This window comes from Hypomesus nipponensis, chromosome 9 (assembly GCF_054491055.1).
Source record: "Hypomesus nipponensis isolate SF chromosome 9, ASM5449105v1, whole genome shotgun sequence".
Taxonomy (NCBI): Eukaryota; Metazoa; Chordata; class Actinopteri; order Osmeriformes; family Osmeridae; genus Hypomesus; species Hypomesus nipponensis.
In genome coordinates, this window is record NC_140369.1 from 20,791,091 (window position 1) to 20,811,417 (window position 20,327).

At 39.1% G+C, this 20,327-nt stretch overlaps 1 protein-coding gene across 2 annotated transcripts in view; it reads left to right on the forward strand.

Moving 5' to 3' along the window:
• Positions 1-210: 210 nt before the first annotated feature.
• The window catches only part of LOC146273450 (uncharacterized), a 133,474-nt gene continuing 113,357 nt past the window's right edge, over positions 211-20,327 (forward strand). Inside the window, exon 1 of one of the 2 annotated variants that reach the window (XR_014766479.1) lies at positions 211-348. The gene's annotated coding sequence lies outside the window, so the exon portion shown is untranslated. The remainder of the gene's footprint in view (positions 349-20,327) is intronic. The other variant, XR_014766481.1, reaches the window with a different exon arrangement.

Sequence of the window (20,327 nt, forward strand, 5' to 3'; positions counted from 1 at the left end):
CTAGCCTCGATTGGGAGCGGTTTACGGACTGACCTCCGTTGAAGTTGAGTGAACTGTTCATCGGGTACCGTGTTCCTGCCAAAGTCCCGCGGTCGTTGTTACTGTGGCTAGTGATTCATTTGGTTTAGCCGAGAGCAGAAGATCTCCTCTTCAGACTGAGGACAACGCTGGACCCGTGTACCATTGCACCTGAGAGGACCGCGCTGGATTGTTTGTCCAGCCTGTTCAATCCACTCGGCGGGGCCAACGCTGGAAGTTTACAGAGCTTTTGTTCCTCGGAGTGTGGTTTCTCTCTACTTTCTTTCCGCACCGGAGCTGTTTCGGGGCGCCTTTACAACCTTCGGGTGGGTGAGTACACGCTCTTGGGGCGTGTAGCATTAGCCGCTATCGTACAGCAGCTTGGGCTACACCGACTCTCCACATCAGGCCTGCACCGTCAGAGACCTTTTATTAGCACTCGGTACTGAGTAGGGACATTTATGTATAAATAGTATTGCCGGCTTTAGTATATGATGTGTTTGTTTATTGGGGGCCCCTAACTGTGTTTATTATTTTGTAAAAGATGTTCATGTGATAACCTACTGTTTGTATTGCTAACACTTGTGGTAGGGAGGACAATAGAACGCGTCATTTTTGGCCAAGGCTAACCAACTGTCAAATACTGTGGAACGCCGGTAGCAAACGCATTGAATCGAATGCTAAGTTAGCCTGAATGTAGCTAAGAACGCCCTGAGAAATCTGGCACCGGAATTTTAAGGTCCACGTCCTTTTCTTAGCTCTATAACTAGCGACTACTAGCGAGATATTAAAAACAAACATGCCAGTTAACATGTAGACACTTACCCCTTAATGCTATCAAATGTTGGTTGCAATGCACATTGAGAAAGTATATGAAAATAATGTTTATAGTTTTTGTTGCTTTGGCTACCTTTCATAGAAGGTCGGCACAACCGGGAGACATATCTTAAATGAAAGTTTAGGTTGTTTTCTTCAAAATAAGGTATGTTTAGTCAATTTTTAAAGATATACATTTTGAGAAAAACCAAGTTGAAGTCATGTTGATGAAAATCCCATAGGAATGCATTGAAATCTGAACATTCTATTGAGGAAAAGGTTGGTTTTTCCCATGTAACTTTTTTCAGCATGTCGGCACAACATTGACACTTCCTGAAATGCTAGGTTACGTATAAAGACATCATCAGTCAAATTTTAAAGAAAATCGAAAGATATACATTTTATGTTTTGGCTCCTTTTTTTTTTTTTTTTTTTTTTAAATTTAATTTTATTATTATAAATCAATTTACAACTAAACACATTTTCACAATTTGCAACAAAGAAAAAAATGAGACAAAAAATAAAAAATGTTACAAGGTGACAGACTTGCAAACTTCCTTAAAGACACTTACAGCAATAATTCTTAATTGAATAGTTTTGAGCAGATATCCATTGTTATACTACCTTTCTTATTTTTTACCAATTTAAGAGACTCGAAGTACATGTCAGTTTCAATTAAAACATTTTAAAACATGGGGTTGATTTGGAGAACTTTGCTTTGTGAATATGGAACTTACCTAATAAAATAAATAGGTTAACAATATTACCCAAATTGCTATCTGTACATTCAAAATAAGTAATAATATGTTTCCCTTCAAGCGAGACTGTATGTGTCGTTTTAAATACAATATAATCTTCAAGACTTTTCCAGAATGTAATACAGAATGAACATCCATAAAAAAGATGGGTCAACGATTCTTGTTCTGTTTTACAAAAGCTACAGTAATTATCAACAGGCATGAATTTTGAGATAAACAAGTTTGTAGGATATATATTATGCAGTATTTTCAAATGTAATTCCCTAACTTTATTTGTGATACAATATCTAAAAGGAACAAGCCATGCCCTATGCCATTTAATATCAGTAAAATGAGAATTCCAGAAAAACTTTCCACGAGGTGTTATTTTCTTTGAATTTTGGAAGCAATTTCTAATTAGCTTATTAGTACATTTGCTGCTCATAATATCAATACCGTTTATATAAAGAGTAGAATTAAATCCAGAAACCTCATTTTGTTTTTTATAACCTTTCATTAATTCTAATATGCCAGTAGGTATAGATTTGAAAACCGAGCTATATTCTTTAAATGTTATCGGGAATGACTTCTCTCTGAGAAAGGATTCATATTTAAGTAATTGTCCATTACAATCAAAAAGGTCTTTTAAGAAAATAATATCTCTATCAATCCAATTCTGCAGATAGTGACTTGTTCCTCCTAGTGATGCATTCATTATTCCATAAAATAGATTTGTGTGGAGAAAAGTTGTGAGAATGACACAGCTTCCAGGCCAAAAGAGCTTGTTGATAAAATTGTGATAGTTTCAACGGCAATCTTGTAAAACTGTAGTTACATTTCAATACAAATTTAAGACCTCCTATACTGCGAAAAATATTATTGGGAATGAAGTACCATAAAGACTCTGGCGCTCTCAGACATTCCTTCAACCATTTCACCTTAAAGGTGTAATTCAAGTCCCCAAAGTTCAGAAGTTCAAATCCACCTTCATCCTTAGAACCAGAGAGCACCACTTTTTTTAAATGATGGTGTCTATTTTTCCATACAAAGTTTGTAAACATAGTATTTATGTCTTTGCATGTTGAATCATGAACATTGAGAGAAAGTGCAAGATAGACAAATCTTGAAATCCCTTCTGCTTTCGTCAAAAGAATCCTTCCCAAAATAGAAATGTCTCTCTGAAGCCATAAATTCAGTATTGTTTTAGTCCCCTTCAATTTAGATGAAAAATTAAGCTGTTGACGTTCCATGTGGTCCTTGCAAATATGAATGCCTAAATATTTAACACATTTCTTAACAGGTATATTAAACATGTTTTCCTCTTCTGTCTGATACAAACATAAGATTTCACATTTAGATTTGTTAAGTGTTAAACCCGAAGCAGCTGAAAATTGGTCAATTAGGATTATAGCATATTCAATCTGATGTTTGTCACTCAAAAAGAGAGCTGTATCATCCGCTAGTTGAGTTATTCTAATTTCCTTACCAAAAATAGATAAACCTTTAATGATAGGATTATGTCGAATATGTAATGACAATAATTCAACCACCAGCAAGAACAAGAACGGTGAAATAGGGCATCCCTGGCGAACTGATCTCAGTACAGGAAATCTTTCTGTGGTGTTTGGATATAATATCACAGAGCTGTCAATATTTTTATAAAGCATTTCTACTAAAGATATAAAATGTTGTCCAAAACCAAAAATCTGAAGTGTTTTGAGTAAAAAGTAGTGTTCTACCGTATCAAATGCTTTATAGAAGTCAAGAAATAGTACCAGTGCATCAGTGTTGATATTATCAGAATAGTCCAACAGGTCAAGAACAAGTCTTATATTAGAGCTAATGTGACGGTTAGACATAAATCCTGTTTGTGTTTCATGTATTATCTCATGAAGACCTCTTTTTAACCGTTTAGCAAAAATCAATGATAAAATTTTGTAGTCAATATTTAGGAGTGTAATAGGTCTCCAATTTTCTATCATTAAGTGATCTTTATCAGGTTTAGGGAGAAGACATATTAAACCTTGCTTCATAGTTGTGGACATTTCCTTATTTAAAATGCATTCCTTGAATAAATCAAATAAAGGATTTTCAATGGTTTCCCAAAAATGCAAATAGAATTCAACTGAAAGCCCATCAATACCCGGAGATTTCCCTTTTTTCATTGCACTAACAGCCTCTGAGATTTCCACATTAGTAATGGGACGTTCGCATTCCATCTTAAAGTGATCAGATATAGTTGGTGTAAATTCTTTAACTGATTCAATAAATTTATCACAATCACTAAATTGAATATTTGATTTGTAAATATTGCTATAAAATGTACCAACATGTCTTGCAATGTCCAAAGAATTAGAGGTGATGTTATCATTAATTTTAAGAGTAGTTAAATTATTTCTTTTGTGATTTCTCTTCTCTAAAGCAAAGAAATAACTCGAATTTCTTTCCCCTTGTTCCAGCCATTTTGCTCGGGACCTTACAAATGCCCCTTTAGCCAATTCAATATACATTTTATCTATTTCCTCTTTTAATTTTTTCATTGTCGTTTCTTCTTCCTCTGAAAGATTACCCTTATTCATTAGCACATTTAATTTATCCATAATACTGACTTCTTTGGCTATGTTATGTTTTTTAATTACTTTACTTCGTTTAATTGCCATTTCTCTGATTTTAAACTTGAAATATTCCCATTTTTGTATGTGATTCATTTCGTTATTACCAAATATGCTTTTTGCTGTTTCTTTGACTAAATCACAAAACTCAGCGTCTTTTAATAAGTTATTATTTAGTTTCCAATAACCACGTATATTACCCTTCTGTTGTTTTGTTCCTGCTAAATGGATTGAAATTAATTTGTGATCAGAAAGTGGGGCATAACTATGTGATGAGTCTGTCACAAACTGCAAACAAGAGGGAGATATAAGCCATAGATCAATCCTAGATTGTAAGGATCCACTGGCATTGCTCCAGGTGAATTCGTTAATGTCGGGGTTTAAATATCGCCAAACATCTATAATTGACAGTTGTTCACAAATATATACAGTACTTTTAAATCTTGAACATGGAATTGATTTAACAGGCATTCTATCAACAAGATCATCTGGAGCATCATTATAATCGCCTCCAATAATCAAGTGTGCATCCTTATATTTGTTTTTAAAGGTGTCAAGTTTAGTACAAAGTTGTATAAACATTATTTTGGCCAGAGCTGCATTGTTATAATTATATAAATTGCAAACTATAAAGAAGGAATTGTCAAATTTGAAAACCAGGATTATCCATCTACCCTCATTTGAGATCACTGATTCAACTATATCTCCTTTAAATTTGTTAAGGAAAATGGCGACACCTGCTGATTGTTGAGAGGCATGAGAAAAATAACAATGATCGCCCCATTGCGCTTTCCAAAACTTCACATCACTTTCGACCGAATGAGTCTCTTGTAAAAATATCAAATCGGCATTTTGTCGTCTACTGAACAAAAAAATTGATTTCCTTTTGGTGCTGTCGCGGATACCTCTGACATTAAAAGATAATATTTTTAAGGAACTAAAATGGAAGTCTGTCATAATAAAGAAAATAATACGTTTTAACTGGATGTTTGTAAGGTTATATGAACTAGCGTTAGTTAAAGAAAAAACACTCTGAGATAGAAAATAACAGAGATTAGCTTACCGCCAAGTAGAACGTTCTGAACACGGGTACCTAAATTAACTCCTGAAACTCTTGTTTTAGCTATTGGAGTGAACATATTGCCCTATTAGTTTCATACAAGGAGAGCAAATTAACCCACTAAGTTTGAGTATATCGAACTTGAAAAGTTTGCCTAACGTTAAGGTAATTTTAACAAGTCATGCCGTGTGTCTCACACCGTTAATGATGACAACAGGACCCTGCCATTTAGTTTTCTTCCCGTTGGCGCGTGCTTGCTGCACAAGAGGCCACAGTTTATTTCTGCACTGTCTCTCCTGTTGGGTTAAATCCTCAGCTATCCGGAGGTTCTTCTTCTTGATGACGTCGGCGTTTAAAGAAGCTCTCCATATTTTGTATCTAAAGGTGCGCATAGTGAACTGAATGATGATGGGACGACTGCTTTTATCTTCTCTTGGGCGTCCGACCCTGTGCACGGTGTCCACCATAAACCCAAGCTTGCTCTTTTCCTCTGGGATGATTTCAGCGATAATCTCCAGCACCTCCTTCCTCACATCCTCGTTGCTGCTTTCTGGAAGATTCAGAAGACGAAGATTCCATCTCCTACTGTACCGCTCCGACTCTTCTTGTTTCTCCCACAGGGTTGTCATCTGGTCACTCATCTTCTTCACTGTGTCATCAGTCCCTTTCCACTGGATTTCCAGCCCTTTCACATTTTCCTGCACTCTGGCAATCTCGGCTGTATTCTTCATTACAATTTCTTCAAACTTCAAAAAACGGTCATTCAAACCATTAATGGCTTTTAGGATGTCGGCATTTGATACTGTTAAATCTTCTTTCGTGCAGATCTTCTTGGGATTTGGGCTTTTTAATGGAGTATGAGGCAGAGGAGTACATAAACTGGGAAACGAGCTTTCATCAGTTATATCCATCATCAAACCTCCCTTTCTCACATTCTTGGCGTCTCTCTTTGACATCTTATCGCACGTGTCTTGGTATTAGCAAAACTTTGGCTAACAGCGAATAGTTAGCTAGCTAGTTGTTAATTCACTCAATATGACCAACTAAAGTCTCCTTATTCGGGCAAATTAGTTTACTGGAAGCAAGAGCAACCGTTCACTCCATTTATCAATAATATAATCTTAATTATTCATTTTAAACAACTGGTACTCGGTCAGAATCTCGGAGCTCAGAGTAAAACGTCTGCACAGGTCGCCATCTTGGACCAACCCCCATGTTTTGGCTCCTTGAATGAGTCTTTCAGAAACCTGTGACGTCAGACGTTTTGAGCCTCTGTAACTCCCGCGCTTGATTTATGCTAGCCTGCTTCCAATGCTCAATCAACTGATTCACATCGTACTCTGTGCTCTAGCCGTAGTATATATACCCGTATGTGAATGCAAGTATCGGTCATGGTTACTGGTTTAAAACATATATATTTTAGACACTTTACATGTATATTTACAGTGTGCAGATCAAAAAACAAACGTTGGTAATATAAAACCCACTCTCTTGGTGACTTTTTAAATACATGTTTCTACCGAAATGATTCATGGTTGTGATATGCAAATGCTGTTGTCACGTAGCACAAATCGGAACCAATCATTACCTTTTTTGTCTGTCAGGAAATGCAAAACTATTTTAAAAAGCGCGAATATTCTTTCTTTCGGGCAATCAATTTGGCAAGAAAAGAAATTCTATGACAGATAAAAAAAAACAAGAACTACTGAAATTGCATTCATAGGTGAGGGGAGCAACACATAGCCACTTGCAAAAGTTTAGGTATCATTTTGTGGTAAATTACTATTAGAAACCTTAACAAATGGGATCATGATCGACATTATCACTCGTAGCGTAACCTAGTATTTCAAATGCCAGTGCACCCTGTAACGTTTAATATAATTACAAATAACTTTAAACTCCACGAACATTACTTTGATGATAAAATATGGAATTCAATCATTTAGTCAGAGTTAGTGATAAAGAATCGTGTCTCGGTGTGGTGTTTGAGCTACTGCACATAGATCACCTTGAAGTTGGATGTAAAGGGAATTTGCAAGTGTTCGAGCAGGTAAATGCAGAGCTCAAAACAGAGAGAGAATTTAAATGACCAAACACTGTAGGCCTACTGGCAGGGCCGCCCATGGAAATGGCTGGGCCCCTGAAAAGGTTCAGTGATAAGCCCCCCAATAGGTCTTTAGGCTACTTATTAACGCATGAGAGAGACTTACTCAGTGATGGGAGCTACATTATAGAAAAACAAATACATCTTTATACATAAAACTTAAACAAAGTTTAATAAATATAACTGAGAGGCCTTAACAACTTGTGTAGCGCCGGGCCAGACACACACACACATAAAAATAACAATTTGACACAATTTGACACACCGAGATCTGCTACACTCACACTACATTTTCTAGTATAAAATCCCGGTTTAAAATCACGCCTAAAAACTGGATTTGTGAGAAAACTAATAGAGGTAACTGAAATCTGACTTCGGATTAGTTTAAGTTACGTTAGGTTACATACGGAATTGAAAGAAAAACGGAGCAAAACTGATAGGAAATTTTTGGTCTGTCCTCCCTACTTGTGGGTGGTTATTGTTCATTTTGTATTGGATACTAGAACAGTGTTAAGATATTTAACGCTAATCCTCTTGTAACTATTTACTTTGGGTAATAGTTTTATGACCAACCAAATCATTAAAGGGGTCATCCTTTTCAAGTCAATCCTTGTTTCTACGTTCCTATTTACAATTAAGTTTGCACCATTCTTTCATATGTAGGTTCAAGGGAAGTAGCCAGTCACGCACTCTACACTTATTGTAGACCTCGTACATCGTTACCTGTTAATTACACACTCATACTGGGGTTTATTAGCGTATTCTATTTAGTAGAGTGTTGGTAAACAAACTTGGGCGCTGTTCATAAGCAGTAAAGTGGAACTAGCGTTACAGACATATAGGGCCTCATTTACTAACAGTGCGACCACAGTTTAATCTGCGTCTTTGCCCAACCGCAAATAGCGCACAGTGTATTTCCACATTTTGCGTGGTATTTATCAAACCAGATCCTCGTCGGGCAATCAGTGCCTTACTCCGCCCTTTAGTGTTAATTAGCGCGCCGTTAAAAGACAAGAGAAATCGCCTCCATGTTACTGTCACCATGGGTGATTTGAGGAAAAGAAAAAGAAGGTTCAGCGAACAGGAGATAGAAATATTGGTTCATGAAGTTACAGCTAACATTAACGTTACAAGCAAGAAATACTCATCTCCTCCGATCTCTTTGCGGCACACGCCCACTTTCCCTTATACCCTCCCAGCAGCAGCAGCAATTTGCGTTTTTACTCATGTGCTTTTGTAAAGACGGTTTTATGTCTTCACCCGCAATTTAACGCCTGAAATGGGCGCAATCCTGTTAGTAAATGAGGCCCTTACTTGGGTCAGTCATGGAGGGTGAGGGGGTAGGAAAGGTGGGTTTAGGGAACCGACTGTTAATGTTGGTAACTTTTTTTCTCAAAGAAGGAGAAGTCGTCTACTGTCAGGGTGGAGGGGGGGGGGCGTGGGGGAGGTGGGTTAAGAAGGGTGGAGAAGGTAGAGAAAGGTTTGTGGGGGTTTGAAGCAGAGTACATTTTGTTTAGAAAGTAGAGGGTTTTAGCAGTTATGTGAGAAGAGAAGGATTTAAGGAGGAGTGATACTTATCAAAGTCCAGACCGTCTTCGGACTTGCGCCATCTCCTCTCAGCTGACCGAAGGGTGGACCGTTCTTCACAATTAACATCCGTAAGCCACGGGCAGGAGGGAGAAGATTGTGCAGGTCTGGTTGACAGGGGACAGAGAGAGTCAAGTGATGCAGTTAAAGTGGTTAACAGGGTGTCGGTAGCAGTGTTAGTGGGGTGGGACGAGAACTCTTCAATGGGAGGGAGGGAGGATGTTCAAATAGAGGAGAAATGGGAGGGGGATAGGGAGCGGAAGTTGCGCCGGAAAGTTATGAGGGGAGGGTAGGTGGGAGGAGTTGGAGGGAGAGAGACAGAGAATTGGACAAAGTAGTGATCAGAAATGTGCAGTGGGGTTACAAAGGTTAAGTCAGTGATACAATTACGTGTCAGGATGAGGTCTAGCTGTTTGCCTGCTTTGTGGGTCGCCGGTGTGCTCAGCAGCGTCAGGTCAAAGGAGGTCAGGAAAGACAAGAAGTCGACGGCCTGCGTTCCTTGGAGGTGGATGTTGAAGTCCCCAAAGATTATCAGCAGGGTTCCATCATCCGGGAGGACACTGAGGAGCATGTCCAACTCCTCCACAAAGTCGGCTAGTGGTCCTGGTGGGCGATAAAGAACAGTTAAACATGCTTTGATAGGATCAGTTACCATCACATAATGGTGTTCAAATGATTTGGCAGTAACAGAGAGTGGTGTGGATGTGCATTTAATATGTGGGGAAAGAAGCAAACCTGTCTCACCACCCTCACTACCCTGATGAATGCAGAAGGAGACTTCACCCTGTCCCTGCCCCTGCCCTTGCTCTTTATCCTGCCCTTGTTCCTGATCCTGTCCCTAATCCTACCCTGGCCCCGACCCAGCACCAAAACTTCCTCCCCATGTTGAAACCCCCAGATCCTGAAAGAAGAGTGAAAGAGAGAATGGGATGGGTGTGTGTGGGATCATAGAATTTGCTGCATGCTAAAATTGAATTCAAGTCAATACGATTCAGGTGCATGAAACATAATTTGAATACTTTTACACAGTATTAATGTACTATTATTTTAGGTTTTTATTCATAGTATTTATTTGTTGTTGAACTTTTAATTATTTATGATTTGGCAACATGTACTGTTTATTTCCCTGCTTAACTCTTGTGCTGCCTTCGGGTCACAATGACCCGAAGGTTCATAACAACCCATTGTTGTGCTGCGACAACTTTACCCAATACAAAAACAAATAAAAAGCATTTTCCTTGAACCCTCTGGCTTTGGGAGGTGTGAGACAGCCTGACGGTTAAAAGAAAATGCTTCACTTTATTTTTGTATGAGGTAAAGTTGTCGCAACACATGGGGGGGGTCACAATGACTGAAAGGTCACATTGACCCGAAGATAACACAAGGGTTAAACCACCGATAATTACTACCGGGTCAAATTTGACCCTTAACACTACAGATGTAACTTTTTTTAATAGGTATAAAAAAAAAGAGAAAACTCAGTTTAATGTTGCGGGGCGGTGCCGCGGATTTTCAAGTCATATAATTTTAAATTCTCGTGCTATCAGCAGGGAGTGCTGCAGCACCCTCAGCACCCCTAGTTACCGTGGCCATGTCTGTAGGTGTTATTTGAGACTATTTTCAACGGGAAAAAATATAATCTCTCTAATAATTACAGGAATGTCTGTGTACAAATTAGAATGTTTTCTGTTTCCCACGCTCATCTCAAGAACTGGACACTCAAAGTTCATGTTCTGCATGTGTCGTTAGATGATGCAGTTCAGCTTCCACACTCCCTCTTTTGTGTAAGTCATACATTTATTGTGAGAATGCTGTTTAGCATTCTCACTATTGCTTTTCAACTTCTCAGTTCTTCCGCCGTTTTTTGGCCTTTAACTAGTCCTGCACACTTTCACCGATTCCTACAATTTTTGTATCAAAACGTTCAGCTCCTTCAGGAGATGATGGCTATGACTTCTGATATTTCTCACTTTTATACTTTTTAAAGAATTAAGGTTTTTGTGCAAATAAAAAATTTAGCTCCTTCTTGATTTTTATGATTGAGCAGCCAGCTGCTCTTTTTCTGATATTCAACTAAATTGTCAAACAAATTCCTCTGACGTTCACATAGTTTAACTTACAGAAACAAGTTATACCTTAAAATGTAGGAAAACTTGTCCTCATTCAGCCAATGTAACTACTAAACGGCTCACATTGACAGATTTTCAGCTTTAAGCCTTGAAGCGAGAGCAGCCTTTCAAATTCTCTCACTAACTTCAATGGAGAGGTGGGTAAAATTCGTCAGAGAATTTCGAAAGTAGACGTGTTTTTAAACTGCCGGTAGAGTCGTATTTCTGACCGCACAGAATTTAAAAAGGACATGTCTGGTTTCGGGAGAGTCTTTGGTCTCGGAAAATATCCTCATTTTTTGGATTGGACGTATAGTTTTGTGTCTACGTTAACTTGTTTGAGGTGTGGATTCTTGCTAAATTTATGGTATTCTCTGCCCTCAGCGCATTAGCAGCCATAGCTGCACCATCACCGTGGCAACCACACAAACAAGCGCCAGTCTCTTACACAGGTGATTGGTATTAGCTGATTAGTGGAGACAAGACAAGCGATTCAGTCAACTCGTCTCATTAAAAGACTAAGAGCACCACAACACTACTACCACTACTGATACTGCTATATCTTATGCCACACTACGAACTACTAATTCTGAAGTTGCTGCTAATATCTCTTGCTAACTACTATGCTAATGCTACTGTTTTGTTCTACTACACCACTGAGTGCGTTCACTTGACCATGAGAAACCCGATAGCAATTGTCAGTTTGCCAATAATACAATTACTCCGTTTACATGTGTAATTAGTTATGCGATTACTCAATAAACACGTCTACATGATTCTTTTTTATTAATCCTTGTATGCTTCACGGACGAAACTTGCACCATCATCCTTCTGCAACAAAGTGTCGCTGTGTCTTCTTGTATTATCGGCCCTACTGCTGTATGTTTGAATCCTACTAAGAAAGCCGAGTAAATGCACTCAATGGTAGGCTACATCTGCTACTGCTATTACTATCTCAACTATATTTTCAGCTGTTAAAACGATAATGTTCTTGTTATGACTAGCTAGCCTACTTCTTCTCTGTTTAACAGTTCAGCTTTCAGGTTCTCCCTCATTGTAGGCTATTTTAGCTCTTAGCTTTGTTAGATCATGCAGTTCAGCTTCCACACTGCCTCTTTTGTGTGACTCACACATTTTTTAAATTCATTTCAGCTTTCAGCTTGCTGGTATTTTCTCATTTCTGTATTTTCAGCAATAAAAAAAAATATATATATATATAAAAAAAACGTTCAGCTCCTTCAGAAGATGTGTGCTATGTTTTGGTATTTCTCCCTTTTGTACTAAAAAAAATGTTAAGGTTTTTGTGCAAATTATTCTCTCTTTAAAAGTAATGGTAAATCCTTTCAAATCATTAAAAAAGCTTCCTCTTTCAAACTTACGAGTAACTACTTCAGCATACTTTCAGTCCTCCTCTTTCAAACTTAACTACTTCAGCATACTTTCAGATAGACACCATTCAACCTTTAAAATGTTCACAAGACATTCAGCTTTCAACTTTCTACTAAATGTTCACTATTTTCAGCTTGCTGTTAAGCATTCTCACAATTGCTTTTCAACTTCTCAGTTTTTCCGCCGTTTTTTGGCCTTTAACTAGTCCTGCATACTTTCACCGATTCCTAAAATTTTGGTATCAAAACGTTCAGCTCCTTCAGGAGATGATGGCTATGACTTCTGGTATTTATCACTTTTATACTTTTTAAAGAATCAAGGTTTTTGTGCAAATAAAAAATTAAGCTCTTTTTTGATTTTTATGATTGAGCAGCCAGCAGAGTGGCACACTGCTGGCTGCTCTTTTTCTGATATTCAACTAAATTGTCAAACAAATTCCTCTGATGTTCATATAGTTTAACTAACAGAAACAAGTTATACCTTAAAATGTAGGAAAACTTGTCCTCTTTCAGCCAATGTAACTACTAAAGAGCTCACATTGACAGATTTTCAGCTTTGATTATTGAAGCGAGAGCAGCTTTCCAAATTCTCTCACTAACTTCAATGGAGAGGTGGGTAAAATTCGTCAGAGAATTTCGAAAGTAGACGTGTTTTTAAACTGCCGGTAGAGTCGTATATCTGACCGCACAGACATAGGACATGTCTAGTTTCAGGAGAGTCTTGGGTCTCGGAAAATATTCTCATTTTTTGGATTGGACGTATAGTTTTGCGTCTAGGTTAACTTGTTTGAGGTGTGGATGCTTGGTAAATGTTGGTTATTCTCTGCCCTCAGTGTGTTAGCAATCATAGCTGCACCATCACCGTGGCAACCAATCAAACAAGCACCATGAAAGCAGAATTGGGTAACGTTTTGGAAACTGCAGGTAGAGTCGTATTTCTGACCGCAGAGACATATAAAGGACATCTCTGGTTTCGGCAGAGTCTTGGGTCTCGGAAAATATCAATTTTTGGGGGATTGGACGTATAGGTTTGTGTCTAGGTTAACTTGTTTGAGGTGTGGATGCTAGCTAAATGTGTCATTCTCTCTGACCAGCTCGTTAGCGAACTACAGCTGCTCCATTGCCGTGGCAACCAAACAGACACGCACCATGAAAGCAGAATTGGGTAACGTTTTGGAAACTGCAAAGAGTTGTATTTCTGACCGCACAGACACATAAAGGATATCAATGGCTTCGGTAGAGTCTTGGGTCTCTGAAAATATCCTTATTTTTCGGATTGGACGTATAGTTTTGGGTCTTGGTTAACTTGTTTGAGGTGTGGATGCTAGGCAAATTTATGTTATTCTCGACGAACCAATAAAGTTCATCATTCATCAAACCCAATTACTAGCAACTGTCAGTTTATGCCAATAATACAATTACTCCGTTTACATGTGTAATTAGTTCAGTCAAGACGATCACGTATTAGATTTGAGCATTTATTGTTACATGACATGGACATGTAGTTTTACTTTGGCGGAGTGGATGATCTAAGGCAGTGTTTCCCAAACTTTTTTTCTGGGGACCCATATTTTAAAAGTCATAAGCCTTCGCGACCCAAACCAATAGACATTATCCGTAAATCACGAAATAAATTGATTTGACCATTAATGAGGATATTTTATTGTTATTTTATAAATGTTATTTTATTGTTATTTCAGAACTTGTAGGCCAACTGCCATTGTTAATAATCTATCTCAAACTGAGTGATCACATCTCTCTGAACAATTGGATCAGCAATATTTAAAGAAGGTATATACAATAAGTGCCTATTTGGACATTAAATGTAGGCTATAAAAAAAAAACATTCCCATTTCTTCTTCTTTTCAACATAAGATTTCAACAAAAGATTACAAATTATACAAAACATGTTGTACCATTTCAACATTAGCCTACTAATGAGATAGGTGGGCCTGTCTGCGTTTTTGTAGTGTGTTCCAGTCCGGGGTGCATAAGGAGAGCGCTACACGCATATCAGGCGCAGCATTCAGTCTGTTTCTGTATCTTGTCTTCATTTTTGTGAGCACAGAAAATCCCAATTCACACATGTATGTGGTCGTGAAAGGAATAAGCATAGAAATGCTGGCCCTACTAAGGACAGGATATTCTGACGCAATGCTAATCCAGAATGACGATAAAGTTACTGATCCATGGCGTCTTTGCAGAGTGCGATCGCAGCTGAGCTGCAACAACTCGGTTTCTTCTGCAGGACTAAGCGTCAACTCAAGCAAAGCCTCAGGACTCTCAAACTGGAAGGGATTTTGGATCCACCTTTTGTCATTCAGAATGGCATACCTCTCTGTTGGAAAATAGCGATCAAAGTTCTCAATGAGCGCAACGAGATGAGTTTGAATGAGCGCAGGTAGGTGTTTCAGTTGTGTGGCCGCAACATCATGTTCTTCTACGTGCTTCAACACAGTGGGAAACATGTAGTGACTTGGGTCTGGCCTTCTGAGTCGTGCAAGCCACAGCTTCAAGGACTTTTGGAAAGCCTGGACATTTTTCCAATTAAGGAAAACATTGTCGTTGCGTCCCTGTAATTTCGAGTTCAGGTTGTTGAGGGATGAGAAGATATCGGCCAGATAAGACAAATTGAGAAGCCAATCATCATTGAATAATTCGGCAAGAGCGGACTTTTTCTGGATGAGGAACGCATGGATTTCATGTGTAAGCTCATAGAATCTGGTCAGAACTCTGCCTTTGGACAACCAGCGTACTTCAGTGTGAAACAGCAAGTGCGTGTGTTCTGCTCCCATGTCAATGCACAGTTGATCAAACAGCCGGTTGTTAAGTGCACTGGCTTTAATGAAGTTTACAACGCGAATGACTTCGCTCAGTGTTTTGTCGAGGGCGGGGGGTATGCCCTTGCATGCCAATGCCTGGCGGTGTATGAAACAATGATTCCATGTAGTTTCCTTGCCTGCTGCCTCCTTTATTCGTGTTACAACTCCGCTATTCCTGCCTGTCATATTTGCAGCCCCATCGCTCGTTACGCCTTCACAATTGCCCCAGTCAAGTCCACACTTAACCACATAGTCGTTCAAGACACGAAATATCTGTTCTCCTGTGGTTCCAGTAGGAATATTCAAGCAACACAAGTCCTCCATAAATTCATTTTCCCACACATCTGACATAAACCAGCAAGGTGGCGCAATCCGAGACGTCAGTGCTCTCATCAAGTTGTATTGAAAAACATCCTGCTGTCTTGAGTCGGGTAACAAGCTGCTCTTCCAGGTTGTCTGCAATGTCGTGTATTCTTTGGGAGACAGTGTTGTTGCTCATGGGGATGCATTTTAATTTTTCAGGAGACTTCTCGTCAATGACAGCGCTAACCATGTCAATTGCGGCAGGCAAAATTAATTTCTCAGCAATAGTGTGTGGCTGTTTCTCAATGGCCACACGGTAGGCAACCATGTAAGAGGCAAGTTGGGCTTTGTCATTTAATGTGACATTTTTCTGGAGACCGTTTGCAGATGATTTAATCTCCTGTACCTTTCTTTGAAAGAAATCTCACGGTTTGTCCACTAAATCGGGGTGTACTGTTTCTAAATGTCTCTTAAGTTTAGATGGCTTCAGACTCTCGTTCGCCAGTTTTTCGCTGCAGATGACACACATTGGCCTTGCATCCTGGCTAGGACCAGCACAATTTACAAAGCCATAATTCAAAAAATAGTCTTTGTACAGCCTTGCCGTTGCCGCCAATTTTATTTTATTTGCAGCAGGCTCCGATCCCTGCGCAACAACAGCGTTAATGCTAGCCTCACTTTCACATACACCCTCTGTATTTTCAATGCTAACACTCGTCGCAGCTTCATAGCGGATTGGCTCCTGACTTTTCTCGCTTTCCTGAAGTTCACCGACATTTGCTGATATTTCATCATTACTCTTCTTTTTGGTCAACCAAGCAAGCATTTCTCAAATCTATTTAACCCTTGTGTTCTCCTCGGGTCATTCTGACCCATCAGTCATTGTGACCCACCTTCGTTTGCGACAATTTTACCGCATACAAAAACAAAGTGAAGCATTTTCTTTTAACCGTTGGGCTGTCTCAGACCCCCCACATTGCGAAGGTTAAAAGAAAATTATTTTTATTTGCCTTTGTATTGGGTAAAATTGGGTAAACACAACGATGGTTCGTTATGAACCTTTTGGTCATGTGACCCGAAGGCAGCACAAGGGTTAAACCTAGCTGCAGGCACACTCGTTCAGGGCAGGCATATACGATTCGCTGACTCTTTACTAGCTCCCTCATGTGTCTGAAAAGTAGGTTGCATTATATTGCAGAGTTCATTGGCGGCCTGGCCTACTGTATGACTGAATGAATGAACGAACGATCAAACGAAAAATTATTAAACTCGAAGGAAATGTGTGAATTAGGTTAAACTGAAACAAGGAACGTAGTCTATAATTGTATGAAATGTATGATGAAAATTGGCTAGCAATTTCGTCAAGCAAATACAAAGAAATATGTTACAGCAGTTTGTCTTTCAACTACAGTTGCATAATCTGCGATGGGACTGAACTTGATTAGCCTCGGAAACTTTTGTATAGTACAAAATCGCTGTCAATCAAAAGTAGATGCAGTCTTTCGACAGACCCTCCAATCATCACGCCTAATGCAAGCATCCAGGCCAGCCCACTCCTCCATTCACCCCCAGAGACGCTGAGTGTCCGTGGGCGGGACATAATCGCAGCATTTATCCAATTAACATTAAAAAAAAATGTTCAAAGCAGCCCCATGCTACGGGAATTTATGAGAAAGAATGTATCATTTGACCTGCACGAATACGTACTACGTAGCTGATTCTGAACTAACTGTTAAAAGTATTAACAGGAATGGAGACGGAAGCGTGCTTTTCTCTTCCCAAATCTTCTCTTTTATTACATCACATTTACATAACATTCCAACTGTCCCTATAGTGCTTTATTGTACATGCTTAAATGCTGATTTTTGTCCATTGTTTTAATCAAATCACATTCATGGTTTCTTCCCCTTTGTTTCACATCAAGTTTGTTTCACATTACTAGTCACTAATTCAATAATTTATACTCAATTATTGTACTCTCGGTCATCATTTCCTTCAAGTAGGTTAGGACAATCCTCACTAACACGTTCAATAACTAGCACGGGGCGGTGATATTCACAGTCGGCTCTATGCATGGAAGTACACCTTATAACATTTAACTAAGTGCATTCTTTTTGTAAGCATCTCCACAACAGTTATCAAAATTCAAACACATTAAACCTTGGTCAAATACTCAGGACCCCAGCGTGTAAAACAGCTGTAAAAATATATAATGCTAATCCTTTCATCTCGCCACAACGGTCGCTATTTACAGAACATGCCGCTAGGTGCGGTGCTAACTTGGTATTTTGAACTCATCATTGACCATTAAAATTTGTTTACAACAATACTTTTCATCAAGAAATACATTAAGTTCATCTTTATATCGGTAAGTTGTTGACTTCTCAACCAAATACTGACCTGGTAAATACAGAAAAGTATTAGCAGGAATAGAAACAGAAGCGTGCTTTTCTCTTCCCAAATGTTGTCTGAAGGGGAGGGCGGAGCCCCTCACGTAGCGAAAACTGGGCGCAACACCACTCAAACTAATTAGTTCCGCTTCTCTTTTTCTTATTAATCAATGCTGTGCAGGTTACAACATAAATAACGTATTAATGTATAAAGAAACACAGGGTGTCAATTTAGAGTATACCACATTAACACAATAGTAAATATTTGCAGTTTTTTATATTTGCAGTCTTAAAGAAATCGCCACTGGTAGAGATGCAGATCGTGACAAGGCGACCCCAAAAAAATGTCTTGCGACCCACCCGAGGGTCGCGACCCAGTCTTTGGAAAACACTGATCTAAGGGAAGCACTCCCTGCCTCCTCGATACAACACATACATGACATATGATGCAAGGAGCAATAGAGATATAATCCCCCTGTTGGATAGACATACAGACAGCATGGGGGAGAAGGGGACGGTGGAGGGTGGCAGCAGCACTGATTATACAACGACCGGGGTGAGTGTGTGCATATCCGCGCGTCTTTTAAAGACGCCTTATCGGACGTGGCCCAGTGGATATGCGCTGCTAACATGGGTGTGGTAGTGGGTGGAGGAAGGAAGGTGGAGTAAGAAGACGCCGTATGTCCCCGATCACTGACTGACGCGCGCTGCCCGATTGCCCTGCCAGAACTAGTTGCGCTTATTTACTCAATAAACACGTCTACATGATTCTTTTTTATTAATCGTTGTATGCTCCACGGACGAAACTTGCACCATCATCCTTCTGCAACAGAGTGTCGCCGTGTCTTCTTGTATCGGCCCTACTGCTGTATGTTTGAGTCCTACTAAGAAAGCCGAGTAAATGCACTCAATGGTATAGCTATAATTTCAGCTGTTAAAACGTTAACACGACTAGCTAGCCTACTTCTTCTCATGTTTAACAGTTCAGCTTTCAGCTTCTCCCGCATTGTAGGCTATTTTCGCTCTTAGCTTTGTTAGATCATGCAGTACAGCTTCCACACTGCCTCTTTTGTGTGACTCATACATTTTTGAAATTCATTTCAGCTTTCAGCTTGCGGGTATTTTCTCATTTCTGTATTTTCAGCAATAAAAATAAAAAAATCTTTAAAAAAAGAAAACGTTCAGCTCCTTCAGGAGATGTGTGCTATGTGTTTTGGTATTTCTCCCTTTTATACTTAAATTTTTTTGAAGGTTTTTGTGCAAATTGTTTTCCCTTTAAAAGTAATGGTAAATCCTTTCAAATCATTAAAAAAGCTTCCTCCTCTTTTAAACTTAACTACTTCAGCATACTTTCAGTCCTCCTCTTTCAAACTTAACTACTTCAGCATACTTTCAGATAGAGACACCATTCAACCTTTAAAATGTTCACAAGACATTCAGCTTATAACTTTCTACTAGCCTACATTTTCAATATTTTCAGCTTTTTTAGCAGGTCAGCTATCCCCATTCAGGTTTTCAGCATTCTCACTGCTGTTTCGCAGGAACAGCCTTTTCTAGTTAGGGGCCAAGCAGCGAAGCTGTAATTGGTAGTATTATTGGGGTGTGCTTGCCTTCGGCGAGCACAAACCATTGTTATCTCACATATATATTATTTATTATTTATTGTTTCTTTTCGCCCCCCTAAGGATGCCTCAATATTTGGACTACATAGACAACGGCGATGTCAAAAGGTTCGTCTCGGTAGCGATTGCGTTGGTTGTATTGGGATTTATGTTCCATTGCACGGTTTAAGTAGAAATTACGTTTTTGTGGCGAAAAGTGAAGCTAACGGTGGCTAACTTGCTAGCCACAGTCACTGACGCCACTAACGTCACGAAACTCGCGTGACTATCTCTAGCAGAACATTAGTTTCGCATCTGTTAACTTGGGGGATACTAGTCTGCAAGGCAGCTGCAGAAACGCCACAAACAAAGAGGCCAGGGTGATATTTAATCATTTTACTTTGTGATGTGAAACATAATTGTGAAATGTAATGTACAATATTAGCTGATATTTATTGAGTAAGTAGGCCCACATCTACTTTCGGAAACGGTAGTCTACTATTTCACTGAAGCATTAGCATCATGACATTAGCCTCTGTTGCTTGGGCAACACATACTACAGTGGTCATGATGCATCTGTTTTTAATCGTTGAAATAAACATTCCTCACAAATACGTTTTTGTTGTAGGATTTATTTTGACATTAATAAACGATTTGTTGGTGAAATGACCATTACCTGTGGTTTCATATCAGTGTGGCGGCTCACTGCAACGCTGTAGCCTACCCGAGACACTAATGAGTAGCTAACAAAAACATCTCCACAGCTGTTTAGGAAGTCAAA